This window comes from Panthera leo, chromosome C2 (assembly GCF_018350215.1).
Source record: "Panthera leo isolate Ple1 chromosome C2, P.leo_Ple1_pat1.1, whole genome shotgun sequence".
In the NCBI taxonomy this organism is placed as follows: Eukaryota; Metazoa; Chordata; class Mammalia; order Carnivora; family Felidae; genus Panthera; species Panthera leo.
In genome coordinates this window covers 81,022,303-81,038,438 of record NC_056687.1, presented here as the reverse complement: position 1 = coordinate 81,038,438, position 16,136 = coordinate 81,022,303, and the positions used below count along the sequence as shown (strand labels likewise).

The window sequence follows — 16,136 nt, the reverse complement described above, 5'->3', positions numbered from 1 at the left end:
ATTTCAGAACATTTTATTGTCATTGTCCCATCCTTTTCCATAGACTCCAGACAAACACCAGTCTTTTCAGGCTTTTAAAGTTGTCATCTGGGGCTTTAAATCCCAACTTGTTGTCTCATAAATTTTTGTGACAATGCATACCTTCTCTTTGAATATATTTTACTTTTGCATAAAGTTTTATTTTTTCTTTTTTGAGAGACAGCATATGCACGCATTTGAGCAGGTGAGAAGCAGAGGGAGGAGAAAGAGAATATTAATCAGGCTCCACAACTTGGGCTCGATCTCATGACCATGAGATCATGACCTACACCAAAATCTAGAGTTGGAGGCTTAACTGACTGAGTCACGCAGGCGCCCCTGCGTACAATTTTAAAACTGGATTCACAACAATAATTTAGACATCTCTTTTTAAATTGGCTTCAGTGCTAATTGCCTATCTTTTATAACATTACTTTCTCCAAATACTTGATTTGATTTTCAGTAAAACAAACTGTGCTCATTGGTTGCACCTAACAGGTTTTAACCTTATTGGGTTTTAGTTTCCTTGCAATCCCTCCATATTTCATTTGCATTTTTGCATACCATATTTCATTTTCATCTCTGCCTGTTCTCATTCTCTTCTGATTTGTAAAAGCCATGGTTCCTTGCCCTCTTCAGAGCATTCCAGTCTCCTAAAATATTTTTTTAGATCCAGCTGGAAGAGTTCATTTATTTTCATTCTGTATGCTATTCTTTGCACCCTTCTCTTGCATTTTCCTTAGTTCCTTTCTGTTTTACTCTTTACTCATTCTCAGAGAAGGAAGCATTCTACAGATTTGATGCTTGTCAAATAACACGTCCTGGATCTGATTCTCACCGAATGCTAAATTAACAGTGGCAGGTAGATATGCACACGTCTCAGGTGACATCAGGTTTCCAGAATATATTATCCTAGGGTAACTCTACTTGAATTTTATTTTCCTCTTAGTGCTAAGACAATTTCTACTTTTTGGAATTATCACAATACTTCACAAAATGATCAAAACTTCTCAACATTTCATAAGCATCTTAATAGATCTATATTCTTTATTCATCAATGTGAAATCCAATATATATCCATTGCATCAATTCCTTATATCCTTAAAATTCTTTACATACTCACTTGTTGTCGTCACTCAACAAGTGACATACTCACTTGTTGTTGAAGATTGATAGAGATACATTTGCCACTGCAGTTGTTTTGACAACTTTTATTTATTTTAGTATTTATGTTTTAGAATAAAAATATTCATGGGTGATATGCCTTCTAACAAATTATATCTCTTAGCGACAGTTAATGCATCATTTAATGTTTCCTGCATTAAATTCTATTTTGTCTAATCTTAATATTGCTCTCCTTTCTTTCTTTGGTTTGCATTTTCCTGGTATATTTATACTCTTTCCTTTTTTTTTTTTTTTAATCCTTTCTGTCCCACTTTGTCTTAAACAGCATATATTTAGAATCAGTTTTTGCCCGATCCATGTCTCTTTGTCTTTTAATAGAAATGATTAAGCCATTCACACTTAATGTGATAACATATTTGACCTCACTTCCATCATCTTATTTTGTACTTTCTTTTTTTATATACCCTTGCTATTTTCTTTATTAGTTGTTATCTTGGCCATACCATTCCAAATCTTTCTCCTAATTTTAAAGTTAAACACCCCATTTGTAGTCCTATATTCATCTACTCTCTTACTTAAAAATGTATTTAGTAATTGATACCTCTCACAGCACAAAATGAGAACTTTAGTATTTCAAGTGCTTTTTCCCCCTGGAGTAATCTCAGTTTTTAGACCCAGATTATTACCATTAAATTTTTCATCTATTTTTTAATTAAGAATTATTTTATATTTTGCATGTTTCATAATCATATTCATAACATTTAAACATTAAATTTGCTCAACTGGTTTCATTATTCACCTCCTATCTTTTATATCACATCAAATCCATCCCCAAATATTAATATTCATTAATTTCCCCGTTGATCAGAATATTTTGAATAAATGCTTTTTTCCCTAAAGGATTTCAGTGGTCTACTTTCTGTGAACTTCTTTTGTCTGACAATATCTTTTTTCCCCTCACATAATACTGACACAGTTCTGGGTCACAATCTTATTACCTCAAAACTCTGTACCTACACATCAACTTCCTTCTGACATTTAGTGTTACAAAATGTTTGACACACGCTTATTTTTTTAAATACTGGGTTTTTTTTCTGATTGCATACCAATAGATTTTTTTATCTTATAAATTAGCAACTTCTACCAGAATATATGTTTAATTTTCCCCAGTACACAATGAATATTTTGAATTGAAATCATAAAAATAGTCTTCTATACTTTTTATAACTCATCTTCCATTTTCTCTTCTCCTGAAAAATTCTATATTTTAATGTTTAATCTGTTGAATTATAGCTTCCATTTTTTTCACTCATTAGTTCGTTTATGTGTTTTCTATCCGAAGTGGAAGAATTTACAGTCATCTTTAGTGGTCTGCTTCCAGTTTAATTCTGCAAAACATTTTTCATTTTATTTTTACTTTTTTAATATTTATTTTATTTTTGAGAGAGAGAGACAGAGTACGAGCGGGGGAGGTGCAGAGAGAGAGGGAGACACAGAACTCGAAGCAGGCTCCAGGCTCCTAGCTGTCAGCACAGAGCCCGACATGAGGCTGGAACTCACAGACTCAGGGACCGTGAGACCATGACCTGAGCCGAAATCGGCTGCCCACCCAACTGAGCCACCCAGGTGCCTCACATTTTTCGTTTTAAAGGACGAAAAGTTTCCTAATCTCAGATTGCTCTCTTTTGATAGCTCCTGTTACATTCTTTTCAGTCTCTAAATAGAACTTGGAACTGTTTTAAAAACGTTTTCTCCTATTTTTTCAATAGTGTCTATTTTACATGGAGAAATTAGTTTTACATTCTCAGAGGTCTTCCTTATTCTGAACTGCTAAATACTGTTTTCATGAGCTTTGACCATGTGTTGACTGCGAGTGAGTCCCACAGCCCATAGCCATGTGTGCTGGCCAAAGTGTGTCTGAGGAGGCACAGACATGATTGAGATGCTGAGGTGGTGTTTCCCATCACCAACCTGCCTAGTACTATTATAGTCCCCTGCCACTTAAATACATATATACTTAAATACATATATACTATATGTATATATTAATATATATTATATACATTGTATGTTATATGTATTATGTATATAACATATTATTATATATCTTTTTTTTAAGTTTATTTATTTATTTTGAGAGAGTGAGAGGCAGAGAGAGAGAGAGAGAGAGAGATGGAGAGACAATCCCAAGCAGGCTCCAAGCTGTCAGCACAGAGCCCAACATGGGGCTTGAACCCACAAACCATGAGATCATGACCTGAGCCGAAATCAAAAGTCAGATGCTTAACCGACTGAGCCACCCAGGCACCCCCATATATATACCTTTTTAAATGGTGGTAAAATATACATAACATACAATTTATGTTTATTTCTGGTAGTAAAATATACGTGACATAAAATTTACCATTTAACTATTTTCAGGTATACAGCTCAGTGGCATTAAGTACATTCACACTTTTGTGCAACTACCCCCACCATCCATTCACAGAACTTTTTTCATCTTACAAAACTGAAACTCTGTACCGCTACATGAGAACACCTCATTCTTCCCTGGAAACTACCATTTTTAATGGAAACTCCACAGCCCATGGAAACTACCATTCTCTGTACTTTTGACTATACTAAATACCTCCTATGAGTGGAAAAGTACAGTATTTGTCCTTTTGTGACTGGTTTATTTCACTTAGCATAATGTCTTCAAGGTTCATCCATGTTGTAGCATACATGAGAATTCCATTCCCCTTTAAGGATGAACAACATTCCATTGTAGACACATACAACACTTTGCTTATCCATTTGTTCACTGATAGACACTTGGTTGCTTCCACCTTTTGGCTTGTGTGAACAATGCTGCTATAAATTTAGGTGTGCAAGTAACTCTTCATGTCCTTGCTTTCAATTCTTTTAGGTATATATCCAGAAGTGGAAATGATAGCTATATGGTATTCCTATTTTTAATTTTTTGAAGAATCATCGTACTGTTTTCCATAGTGGTTTCACCATTTTACAATCTCACCAATAGTGCACAAGGGTTCCAATTCTCACATCTTCATCAACATTTGCTATATTCTTTTCTTTTCTTTTCTTTTTTTTGACAATAGCTATCCTAATGGATATGAAGTAATATCTCATTATGGTTTGATTTGCATTTTCTTAATGATTGGTGATGTCGAGCATCTTTTCATGTACTTATTGGCCATTTGTGTGTCTCCTTTGGAGAAATGCTTTTCAAATCCTTTCTGAAGCGCATTTTTTAATTGGATTATTTGACTTTGTGTTGAGTTTGGGGAGTTCTCTATATATTCTGAATATCAACCCACTTTCAGATATGTGATTTGCAAATAATTTTCTCCCATTGTTTATAGTCCCCGTCACTTTACCCTCAAGAGTTGCTATTGAAATTCTTCTACTAGTTTCCTCTTTTTCATCTCCAGGCCAACTTTTCCTTCCACCCTCGTGACTTATGGGTTGGTTGAGCTTTCCCTTGATTCACTCTCACATATACTCTTTATAATGGACTGTCACATTTTTTTTAAGTATACTTATTTATTTTGAGAAAGAGAGAGCAAGCACAAGGGAGGGGCAGAAAGCGAGGGAAAGAGAGAATCCCAAGAAGTCTCTGCACTATTGTCACAGAGCCCGACATGGGGCTCAGTCTCATGAAATGTGAGATCACGACCTGAGCAGAAATCAAGAGTCGGACTCTCAACTGACTGAGCCGCCCAGGTGCCAAAATTTTCTGTTGTCAAAATTTTTGACATGTGGGTTACATGGTATCCTTTTTTGGCTGTCAGTACTATAATAAATATCCTCAAATACTTATATATTAATTTGGTCATTTCAATAAACAATTATGGGAGTAGGCATGAGTTAAATGGGTATTCTTCATTTCTTATTTTCAAGGCAGTATTTCTCAAAGGTAGTAAACCTGCACCAGAATCACTCTGAGCCTGAGCATTGGTAAAAAAAAAAAAAAAAAAAAAAATTGCTGGTTCTGGGCCCCTACTCCACATCTCTGAATCAGAATCTCTGATGGATAGTCTCCAGGCAAAAATAAAAATTCAAGAACTGCTAGGTTGATGGCTGCCATGTGAGCACTTGGAAGAGAAAGCAATGATTCCCTGGAACAAACCAAAGTTCACTCAGAAGTCATAGCAGGTGATTCTTACGTCTTTTTGACAGGTATATTAATTATGCAACTCAGAGACAGGATATTTGACAAAGCTTCCCATGAGCCTTGCAGGCATGAAGGAGAAACTGTTGAATGCAAAGACAGGGATAATGTGCATGCGAGATCATGACCGGAGTGCAGTGTCCACCGTGGGTTCTGACATGCCAAAGTAGGTTTTTAGAGAAAGTGTAATGCACCACAGGAGGTTTGCCAGAGAAGTTAAGGAATTAAAAACCCTATAGCAGAATCACTGAGAGAACTTCTTTAGCAATGATTTTTAACCCCGTTGAACACTCGTGTCACTTGAGGGTCCTTAAAAATACTCAGGCCCAGGTCCTAACGCCAGACGAATTAAATTAGCATCTCCAGGAGTAGAACCCAGAACTGACAGGTCTGCAATTCTCTCCAGTTGATTTTAATGTTCAACCGAAGTTGAGAACCACTGATCTAGAGAAAAGGACCTTGATTACAAATTTGTGGCGCTCCAATGTGGAAGAGGAAGACAAAAAAAAAAAAAAAAATCCATGCTTGATAATTCACCTGGCAGAAGTGACACTGAGAGTCTAGATGAGTCAGCAAATGGCTACTGGCATAGCTCACCTACCAAGCCCAGACTCTCAGTGCTGTGAGAAACTTCCTTCCCTTATCGAAGAGGCATGGATCTCTTTGACAGGAATCTTTCAGATATTGGCAATACGTATACCAAGATAAATGAAAACCGACTCCCACGATCTCATCAGCTCTTGTGGTTTCACTTGCCACTTATACTGATGATTCCCTAATCTGGGTCTCTAGCCACATAGCTCATCTGTCAACTACATCTCCACCTGGATCTCTCACTGACTCTTAAAATGGAACGTGCTCCAAACTGAATCATTATTAACCCTGTCTTTTCCCCTGCTCCTTGGTTCTCATGGTCACTGGAACCACTACCCTTCCAGGCACACAAGGTAGAAGCCCGAGAGCTACACTTGACTCATGTGCCTCCCTCACTCCCTCCACATCCACTTAATTACAAGTTCTTTCCTGATTCCTTCCTTCCATCTGTCCCACCTTGTTCAGTCCTCATATTACCTAAACTCCCATGGAAGCCTCCCAATGGGCAGCCCTGCTTCCTGTCTTCTCCCCTCCCAACACTGCAGCTAGAAGGATTGCTCTAATGTTAAAATCTGAGCACGTCAGTTCCCACTTAAATTTTCCCAGTGGCCCTCCACTTTCTATGAGAAAAGATCTACATTCTCTTGGTTGACAGACAAGACCCAAGTGCCCACATTTCCAGTCTCACCTCCCATCACTTCTTGAATCACAGTGTGCTCCAGCAACACGGAGCTGCAGACAAGAACTGCCTCTGAGCCATTGCTTACAGTTTCCTCTATTATCCACATTCACTTCTTCACTTCTACCCATCCTTTGAATTTCAAGTGAAGCTCATCTACTCCAGAGAGTAACGCCTGACCTCCTTGGTCTAATACTTTCCTAGGCTTGGGAGGTGACCCCTCCTCTAGAATCGCATCTAAAGATAATGGTACACAATTTCTGGCTCTGTTCCATCCAGTTCCCAGAAAACTGGTTGGTCTTATCCCCAGCAACTACTCCTACGCCTAGCACAGAGGGGATGTTCAGTATATATTTGCTGATCTAATGTTAGTCAAGTGATTGGGCGAATTTCCTCAGGAATGCACTTGCCAATAATTTGCATGATTTAAGAATTAGGAACAATGGAAGCTTTGGGGTAGAGAGGGAATTTCCCCAGCTACAGGAACATGTAACTACTGATTCCTAATGATTGATCAAAATCACTCTGTGATCAGCCAAAGGCTGCTGGACATCCTGGCATGAGAAAAAGGAGGGGACCAACTTCCACAGTGGGTGTCCTGGGGTCAGATTCTGAGGATCATGGACATATTTGCTGATGAAACTTTGGGTTGACAAAAGTGGGAAACTGGATGCGAACACCCACCCCACTTTGCATAGACCTCAAGGATTCTGGAAGGAATCTTCTAGTCCTTGCAGAGACTAAAACAGCTTTCTGTAGCTCTACTTTAACTGAAATACAGGGACACTGAGGCAGCTAGTAAAATGCTATGGGCCACCATACAAGAGCAGAGAAGTGGAGAAATACAGCAAGGAATGAAAACATCTGGGCCAAACATTTCAAGCATGTCAGCATCTAAGGGTCAAAGTGGCCTTGCTGACCTCTGGCTACTTGGAACTTTCATACCAGATCAGCCATGAGGGAAGCAACAACTCAGTTTCTGTGTAGATGACACTGTTTATGCCTTAAGTGAGGAGAGAACTGTCTATGCAGACCACCCAGAAAAGCAAGGTGCGCCCAAATGGCCAGCTGCACAGATGGGTCTGGAGTTTGTCAGCTGTGTGCCATTGAGTTTTACCTGTCCTCCCTTTTCTTGCCATAGTACACTCTTCGAGATCCATCCCATGGCCTCTGCTTTGACAAAATCATACTACTGAAATATGGTGGGTGATGTCTGTGCTGATTGTCTCACACTTGTGATTGGAATCAGGAGAGCTCATGGATATCAGCACAGTGTTTTCTCCTAAGTGTGGTACACATGCAAAGAACGGTTACTATTATTATGAGTTTTATTATTTCTTTTAAAAAGTCTTTTCTTACATGAACTTTTCTCTCTGTGCCCCTGTTCTGCCTTGAAGACCTTGTACAACTTGGAAAACAAGAGCCCTTAATCTCTCCCTTACTTTCTCCTTTTAAATCACAATGCCAGGAAAGAAAGATTTTCACTGAGGTATCAATGACTTACAAGGTTAATTCCAAGAGCAAAGTGGACACTTCCTATCAAAAACAAAGGCTGTGTGCTCCTTCAGAAATGAAGATGAGGAGAAGCTGTGCCCTGGGAAAAGCACTGGGGAAGAGTGGGAGACCTCAGCTCATGTTCCTGTCTTGGATGTGTGACCCCAAGCAGGATACTTCCTCTCTCGATGCAGGATTCCTCACTTTAAGATGAAAGCCTGGGATCAGGTTCTCTCTAGTCTCCTTCCCTGAGTTCATCTTCTATGATACTAGAGACTCTTAGATCTGCCTCAAATGAATACAAGTCTTTTGGCCTAACTGAATAATATCCTAGGGTTCTAAGACAACATGCAATTGAGACCACTGGACCACTCTCCTTAACCTATTCAGAATCATAAAGTTAGCCACTATCACCACCACCACCATTACCTCCAGAGCAAAGAAAGTTCTATTTTTTAAATACGAAATACAATGTGTTTCTTAAGTTGAGGGGCTGACGTTAAACCCCAGGGAATATTCTAGAATAGGATGTGTAATTATATTTTAGGACTGAAGTTGTGATCTCTAAGAACTAACAAGGGTTAACTGAAATTTAGGTTATGTCAGAATAACAAAATAACTTCTTTGACAAAGTTATTGGCAGGCAGATCAGGGAAATACCAGTGATAAGGAGTATCTGGACTTTATCAAAACCTTGTAAGATTCCTTTGATAATTTCTTGAAAAAGATGAAGAAATATGGGCTGGGTAATAGTATAAAAAGTTGCATAAACTTTCTGAAAGAGTGCTGGTTACTTATTGAATTAACATCTATCTTTAGGGAGCATATAGTAGAATGCCTCAGATCCTATAATATTCATCATTTTTATCGATGACTTAGTTGAAGAGGTCATGCTCATCAGATTTGGGGATGACAGGAAGCCAGCTGGAAGGAACAGCAAATACACTGGGTAACAGATTCAAAGCAGGAAATATTTGGGCTAGTTGGCACGGAAGACAAAATTGAACAAGATAAAATGAGTAATAAATGCAAGGGCTCCAGCTTCAGATCCCAGGGAGCCTCTGCACGAGCATGGGGGTGTGGGGCAGGTGATACACTTCAAGAGGAAGTTTAAAAGAGAGTTGTTGTTTTTTTTTTCAGTTGGTACTAAGCCCAACAGGTTATTATGGATATAGATCCCTAATTCAACCTTACAAAGTTTTAACAGAAATATGAAATGTGAAATGAAGGAGGTAATCATCTCTATTTGGTATTAATTAAGCCTCCCTTGAAATTTTGTATTTTATTCCTTAAGAACAAAGACAGGAAAACTGGAGCAAGGATGGTAACTATAGTTAAGACACTGAAGCCAATGGCCTATGAGGCAGGTGGAGCTGTGCAAAGGGCACAGGGAGGCTGGGGCCGGATCGTGCCATGAATTGGCTGTGAGATCCTAGCCAAGCCAATATTTCCCTCAGAGCTGGTGAGAGAACTCCCTAGGGAGAAGCATGGATGCTGGTGGTGGGTTCATTTGCTCTCCTCGGTTTTGCCCTCTGGTCAGATTATGCTATAGGTGGGTTCTTTTCTCCCTTGTCACTCATCCAGGGACAAGACCCTTAAGCCCCAAACCCCAAAATTTTACACTTAATATTCTATTAACATTTGTAAATTATACCAATTTCTTCCCTTGGGAAACCTTCAAAAATACCCCTCTTTGGGGGCACCTGGGTGGCTCAGTTGGTGAAGCGTCTGACTTCAGCTCCGGTCATGATCTCACAGTTTATGAGTTTGAGCCCTGCGTGGGGCTCTGTGCTGACAGCTCAGATCCTGGAGCCTGCTTCAGATTCTGTGTCTCCCTCTCTCTCTGCCCCTCTTCCCCCCTAAAATAAATAAACAGTAAAAAGTATTTTAAAAAATACCCTTCCTTTGGCTTCCAGGGAAGTCAAGCTGATGGCAGTTCACATCTACATTACCCCACACAACATTTACTGAGGTAAGCAAAAGGCTTAAGGCAAAAGGCTCTGAAATCACAGGACCCTGAGTTAAAACTCAGCCTCTCCTATTAGCTTCGTGAGTGCTTACCTAGACTTCCCTGAGACTTAGTTTTCCTGTCTGTAGAACAGGGTTAATACCAGGCTCATAATGATACGAAGATTAAGTGAGACAACGCATGTACAAAATATAGCACAATGTAGAGCACAGAGTAGGTGCCCAATAAATAGTATTCCAATATTACTACTACATTTACTACCACTATCCCTCCTCTTTCTTTCTCCCTACTCCCATTCTCCTTTGGAAGCCAGGAATTTCCAGATGAACATTCTATAGGAAATGTTCTATATGAGCATTTTCTTTCCTTTTAAAAAAATGTTTCTTTATTTTGAGAGACAGCATGCTACACGAGCGAGGGAGGGGCAGAGAGGCAGAGAGAGAATCCCAAGCAGGTTCCACTCTGTCAGCACAGAGCCTAATGCGGGGCTCGATCCCATGAACTATAAGATCATGACCTGAGCTGATACCTAGTCAGTCGCTTAACTGACTGACCACCCAGGTGCCCCATACATGCATTTTCTATTATGGTAGCCAGAAGGTATATGTACGTACTACGAATATGACTCATGTGATTGAAAAATGGAATTTTAAATTTTGTTTAATTTTAATGAATTAACTGCAAATGGAAATACTCCCATGTGGAAATAGCACAGCTCAAGACACCTTGCTGGTATGTTTCTGAGACTGCCTGGCCAGAGCAAATAAAGATGCATGGAATAAGAAATGCACATAAAGCACCCAGTACAGTCCCTGGAAATCTCTCTTATTTCTTCATTTACCACATTTAATTGTCTATAGCGCATAAGTTCTACCTCAGGTGCTGGCGGTACAGTGAGAGCTGTACCTTCAAAGAGCTCACAATTTAGAGAGGGGTATGCAGGTAAGTGATTTCGCCATAGCGAGGCAAGTGTGTGCACAGGTGCTATGGGTGAAGGGGGGACAGGTCTCTACCTCAGATGAGCAGTCAGGGGAGCCTTCCCAGAAGGATGGTTTAAGATCTGAGCAGTCTTATGTAGATTTCATAGTGGGGACTCAGTTAATATTTATGCAATTTACAACAACAGACTATATTCCAGGGCTATGAAACCCAGTGCTGGAGGTGGTGGCTATGAGGCAAACATTGTCTTATGGAAAACTCATACCTAGGGCCAACTTGTTGTCTTCAAAAATGTCCCCTTTGTGTCTTTTTGTATTGTCTAATTCTGTTTCTCTTCTGCAGCCATATCTTCTTCAACTGAGGACATTTTTTCAGATGATGAATATAACCTTATTTTTTATTGCTTTATTTGTAGTCACTAACCATAACTGATTTGGTAGGGGGCAGGGGGGCAGATGCACTCTGTTACATATAAGATAACATCAACTCCTACTGTGGTTTTGTTCTGGAATTCTGATACTTGGTACAAACAAATGGCTCTCTGAACATGGCCAGTATGTGAAGAAACTGTTACAGATTGGTTGGACTGGCTGAATCTGGCTGTGACAGTGACACACATTAACAGAAGTAAGAGTTATTCTAATTACTTCTACAGAGAAGTAGGATCTTTTGCACATTTCCACATTTTACACAGTTTGATTTGCCCAAGTCTAATATATGACCTCTAGCCAGAGAATTCTGCAACTGACAGCGGCTCACATAAAAGCAGGTAGAGCTTTATACTGTATGGTTTCCATAATCACATGTGTGAGTATAAGGCTGGATGATACCTGTGATTCCTTCTCCCAGGAGGCCAGGGGGATGCTCGTGTGGGGTGGTTTGGTCATGTGAGGCCCTTGGTCTGTTTGAGTCTCTAGAGGTCACCTGCTTTGACTGTGGCCGAGTTGCCTCTGATGGATGAAAGTGTAAATTAGTGTAGCCTTTTCAAAAAGCAGCTTGTCCTGTATATCAGGAGTCTCGAAACATTCATGCCCTTTGGCCCAGTGATTCTGCTTCTGGGAATCTATCCAAAGAAAGTATTTGGAAACGTGTGCAGCAGGGATGTTGTGCAGAGTTATTCGTAGCTGCTAAATGACTAACAGTGTAATAATATACAGCCATGAAAATGATGTTCACGAAGGACTTTTGCTATAACACTAATGGGGGTGTGTGTGTAGAGAAGCAATAGTTACAGAGGTTAAGCAACCACCCAGGACCCAGACAGCCTGGATTTAAATCTTGGGTCTGCCTCTTACTAGTGATGTGGTGTGGGCAAGTCTCCTGAACTCTATGGGGTTGATTATAATACTTGCCTCAGAAAGTCTTCTGAGGATTAAATGACACAATGAATATAAAACACTCAGCACCTAAAATATACAGTTACTAGATACTCAATGTTGGCTCACTATAGATTATATGATTTCAAGGCATAAAAATGGCTAGTAAAGAAATATGCCAATATAGTAACAGTGTGGAAATGGGTGGTGGAATCATGAGTGGTTTGACCCTTTGCACACTTTCCAACTTCCCAAACTTTCTGCATCCAACATGAATTACTTTCACACTGAAAGGGTATATCATAAAAGATGTAATACAATAAGATTTTTTCAAAAGAATTTATCACAACAAAATTGTACTTCTCTCTTCCTACCCACCCCTTCCAAGGCAGGAGCTGGGGGCAGCCTCCTCCCCCAGGGATTAGCAGGAGAGGGAAAGCCTGCTGATGTGTGGGTTCTTCCTCCCGCAGAGCCTCAGGCGTGCACAGCTGGGACCTCTGAGTGGCACCTGTTGAAAGTGCTCCATGTAGTGGGGGGGAAGGGGGGAGAGTTGGAACTGGTGTCCTTAGTAGTTCCTCCTATTTCTGAGAGTCTAGATTCCAAGATGCTCTGATATTTATCATTTTCATCTCATGTCTTGATTGATCTGAACCAAACACTGAACTGAAAGTGTAAGGTGGGAAAGACTCATCTACTTGCATCCCATCCCCAGACCCCTCCTAGAAAAATACCTGAAATAATGCCTACCGTGCTACACATAAACTAAGGGTGGCAAAGGAAAGACTTAGATCAGAGATACAACAGGGAAGTTAGCTTAGTTCCTGCTGCTTTATTTAATGAGTATAATTTATATTCAGAACGGAATCTCTGCCAAATACAGCCCTTTCAACAAGACAAACGGCAAAATCCCTCCCACGTTCGGACATATCCCTGGAACGAGGGGGTAGGTTATGAAGCACAAAGTAGGGGTGTGAGAGGGTATGCGTGTGTATGTGTGTATGTGTGTGTATGTGTGTGTGTGTGTGTGTGTGTGTGTGTACGTGACCAAACTGCGATGACATCTGCCCCTTCGATCTAACGTCCTTCACTGACAACGAGGGTGCCCTGTGCTCCAGCAAATGGGCCGTATTCTACACAAAGCATCTCAGGCACGGAAATCGCGAATTCGTTCTCCCCATTGGAACCTGAGGGGCAGTTCCCAGCCCTAGGTCCTGACCGCTGTCCCTCATCAGTGACTACCCCCGGTCCACATCTCCAGACCCAAGGCGCGCGGCCCCCAGACCCCGAAATGAAAGAATGACCAACAGCGCTCCCCGGCCCTCCCGGGACAGCGAGGTCATCGTATGCTAATGAAGCCAGAGGAGCGGGCCGCGCCTGCCCGGGAGCGCGTCGCGTCGGCGGGTTCTCAGCTCTCCCGCGCGCCACTGCGGCGCAGCCACAAATCACCGCGCGCTGCCGCTGCCGCAGACCCTCGGCCGCGGGGAGGGGGCGTCGTGGCCGCCACTGTGAGTGCCGCAGCTGGATCACTCACATCTGGGGACGCCTCCTCGCTCCCTTCGCAGGCTTTCCACTGCAGTGATGGCGGGGGTGCGGGCGGCGCCTCAGAGTCACCTGTAGGGCTTTTCGGAACTCCGCCGCCCCCTCCGCAAATTCTAGTTCATCCGTCCAGAGAAAGAAAATGTCAGAATATGCAAGGTGAGATGGACCAGTGGAGTTCTGCAAAGCCCCACAGGTGCTACGAGATGCGCGCCCTTCAGGACGCAAACACACACACGGACACACATGTGGTGACTCAGAGACTAAACAGGTCGGCTTTATATTCTCTCCCATCCCTCCTCTCCCTCCCTAGCTTGTATTTGTCAAGGTGTCCGCGCGCTCTCCAGCCTCCCTTCAAGCTCCCCTAGCCCAGAGGCTCTGCGGACTGTCCCAAAGTCCTGGAACCCCGCGGGACGGCCAGAGGCTTTGGCGACCAGACGTCAGTAAAAGTATCCCCGCTCCTGGCCGCCCTTGGGCACCCTGGCGCGCGAAGTGGCTACCAACGAAGCAAAGTACACCTAGAAGGGGGGAATCTGGCCAGCTGCTGGAGCCAAGTGCCCGGAGCAACGCTGCCTCCCGCCCGCACACCTTTGGGGCGTGCAAGCTCTTCCCAGTCGAAGCGAGAGGCGATGCCCCCGTGCCGCTCCCGCGCCCTCAGCCTCCCAGGGGTGCATCTCCTCCTGCAGGGGCTTTGCTGCAGGTGGCATCACCAGGGTGGGCGCAGTGGCCTCCCCCGCCGCTCCCTTCCCGGGCCGCGCGACCGGCGCCCGCTCCGCGCTCCTTTTCCAAGTTGTGGCCGCCCGCGCCCGCGAGCCCGAGCCCCCTCTGCCGCGCCGGCCGCCGTCTTACCTCACCATGCAACACTTGGTTGCGCGGTTCCCCGGGGCGCTCCTTCCTCGGGGCTTATTCCCTTACTTGGGAGGAAAGAGGAACCGAGAGGCAGGAAGGGGGACCGGGGCTGTGGTCTGGGCGCCTTCCCGCCAGCGCAGCCCTCTCGGGGAAGGGGACGGCCCGAGCGGGCGCCGCGGGGCTGGGGCGGCGGGACGGGGGCTATGCAGCGCCGGGTCCTGCGCCTGCTCGCGTATCCGCGGCTCCAAAGCAGTGCGTCCCGGCTGCCCGCTACTACGGCACTGCGGCGCCCCGCCCCTAGCCGCTCCGCGAGTCCGGCTGCCACTCTCCCGCGGAGCCCTGCCCCCGGGCGCAGAGCCCGCCCCGCACCCCCGCGCGCGCGCGCACACACACACGCGCCACACACAAACACGCGCGCACGCGCGCGCCACGCACACACGTGAATGCGGATCGGCTCGCTGCGACCCCGAGTCCCTTTGGCGCAACTTGGGCGCGCGCGCCGTTGGGGCTCTTCTCTCCGAGAGGGCTTAGGTCGGGGAAGACCAGTTAGAAGCTTAGGGGTTCCGGGAGGATGCAGCAGAGGTGGGCTGCGCGGGGCGCCAGAGGCCAGCTGACTCCGGGCACCGAGGACAACCGTTCGACAAATCGAATACCCACTGGGCATTTCCACATCCCAACCAAAGTCTAGGCTGCCTTAATATCCGACCAAATCAGAGAGGGGGAAATGCAAATTAAAAGTTCTCTCCGTTTCCTGGGAACTCAGTGTCTCTAACCTGCAAATCCCTGCCCCGGCCCGGAGCACGTTTTCTGACAGCTCTGGCCGTTGGTGGCAGCAGATTGATCGGTGCCTGTTCAATCTGAAAAGATTTCCCCCTCTGCGACTATTGTGGGGACCACCGCAGCCCGCCAGCGCTGACCTCTGATGGCCAGATCAGGTTTCAGGACTCAGAGTTGTTAATTCCCTTTCTCCTTTGCTTTTGGTTGACTGCGGACTGTTTTCCCGCACACCAAACAGACTGCTTCTCCTTTTAAAAATGTAGGAAAGTACAGAAAAGGGGCAGGGAGTGAGGGGTAAGGGATAACGGCCAGCACTGGCCACGGCACCCCGAGTTCTTGCTTCTTTTTCCATGACGTGCATGTCCGCATGGGGTGGTGGTGGTGGTAGTGACACTATCTTAGGCATGTCACGCCAGCAGGATGACTTCTGTCCATTTCACACCACATTTAGAGTCATCGGGAGGTTGGACTCTCATTTGTAAAATATGTAGAGTTTACCATTTTCCACAGCTGAGAATTCTTTTCCGCCAGCAGGCAGTGAAGGTCCTGGGGTCAGGACTGCAGCCAAGAAAAGCTTTCTGCAGATGCAGAGGCGCCAAGGGGCCTTGGGTGTCTGGGCATTTGGGGTAGAAGCCTCAGACATGAACGTCAAACAGCTCTGAGGAC

General features: G+C 43.8%; 1 protein-coding gene across 1 annotated transcript in view; it reads right to left on the bottom strand.

Annotated features, from left to right (window-relative positions):
- Positions 1 to 14,879, bottom strand: part of DGKG (diacylglycerol kinase gamma) — a 202,365-nt gene extending 187,486 nt beyond the window's left edge. Inside the window, exon 1 of the mRNA XM_042955649.1 lies at positions 14,694 to 14,879. The gene's annotated coding sequence lies outside the window, so the exon portion shown is untranslated. The remainder of the gene's footprint in view (positions 1 to 14,693) is intronic.
- Between the last annotated feature and the right edge of the window lie 1,257 nt (positions 14,880 to 16,136).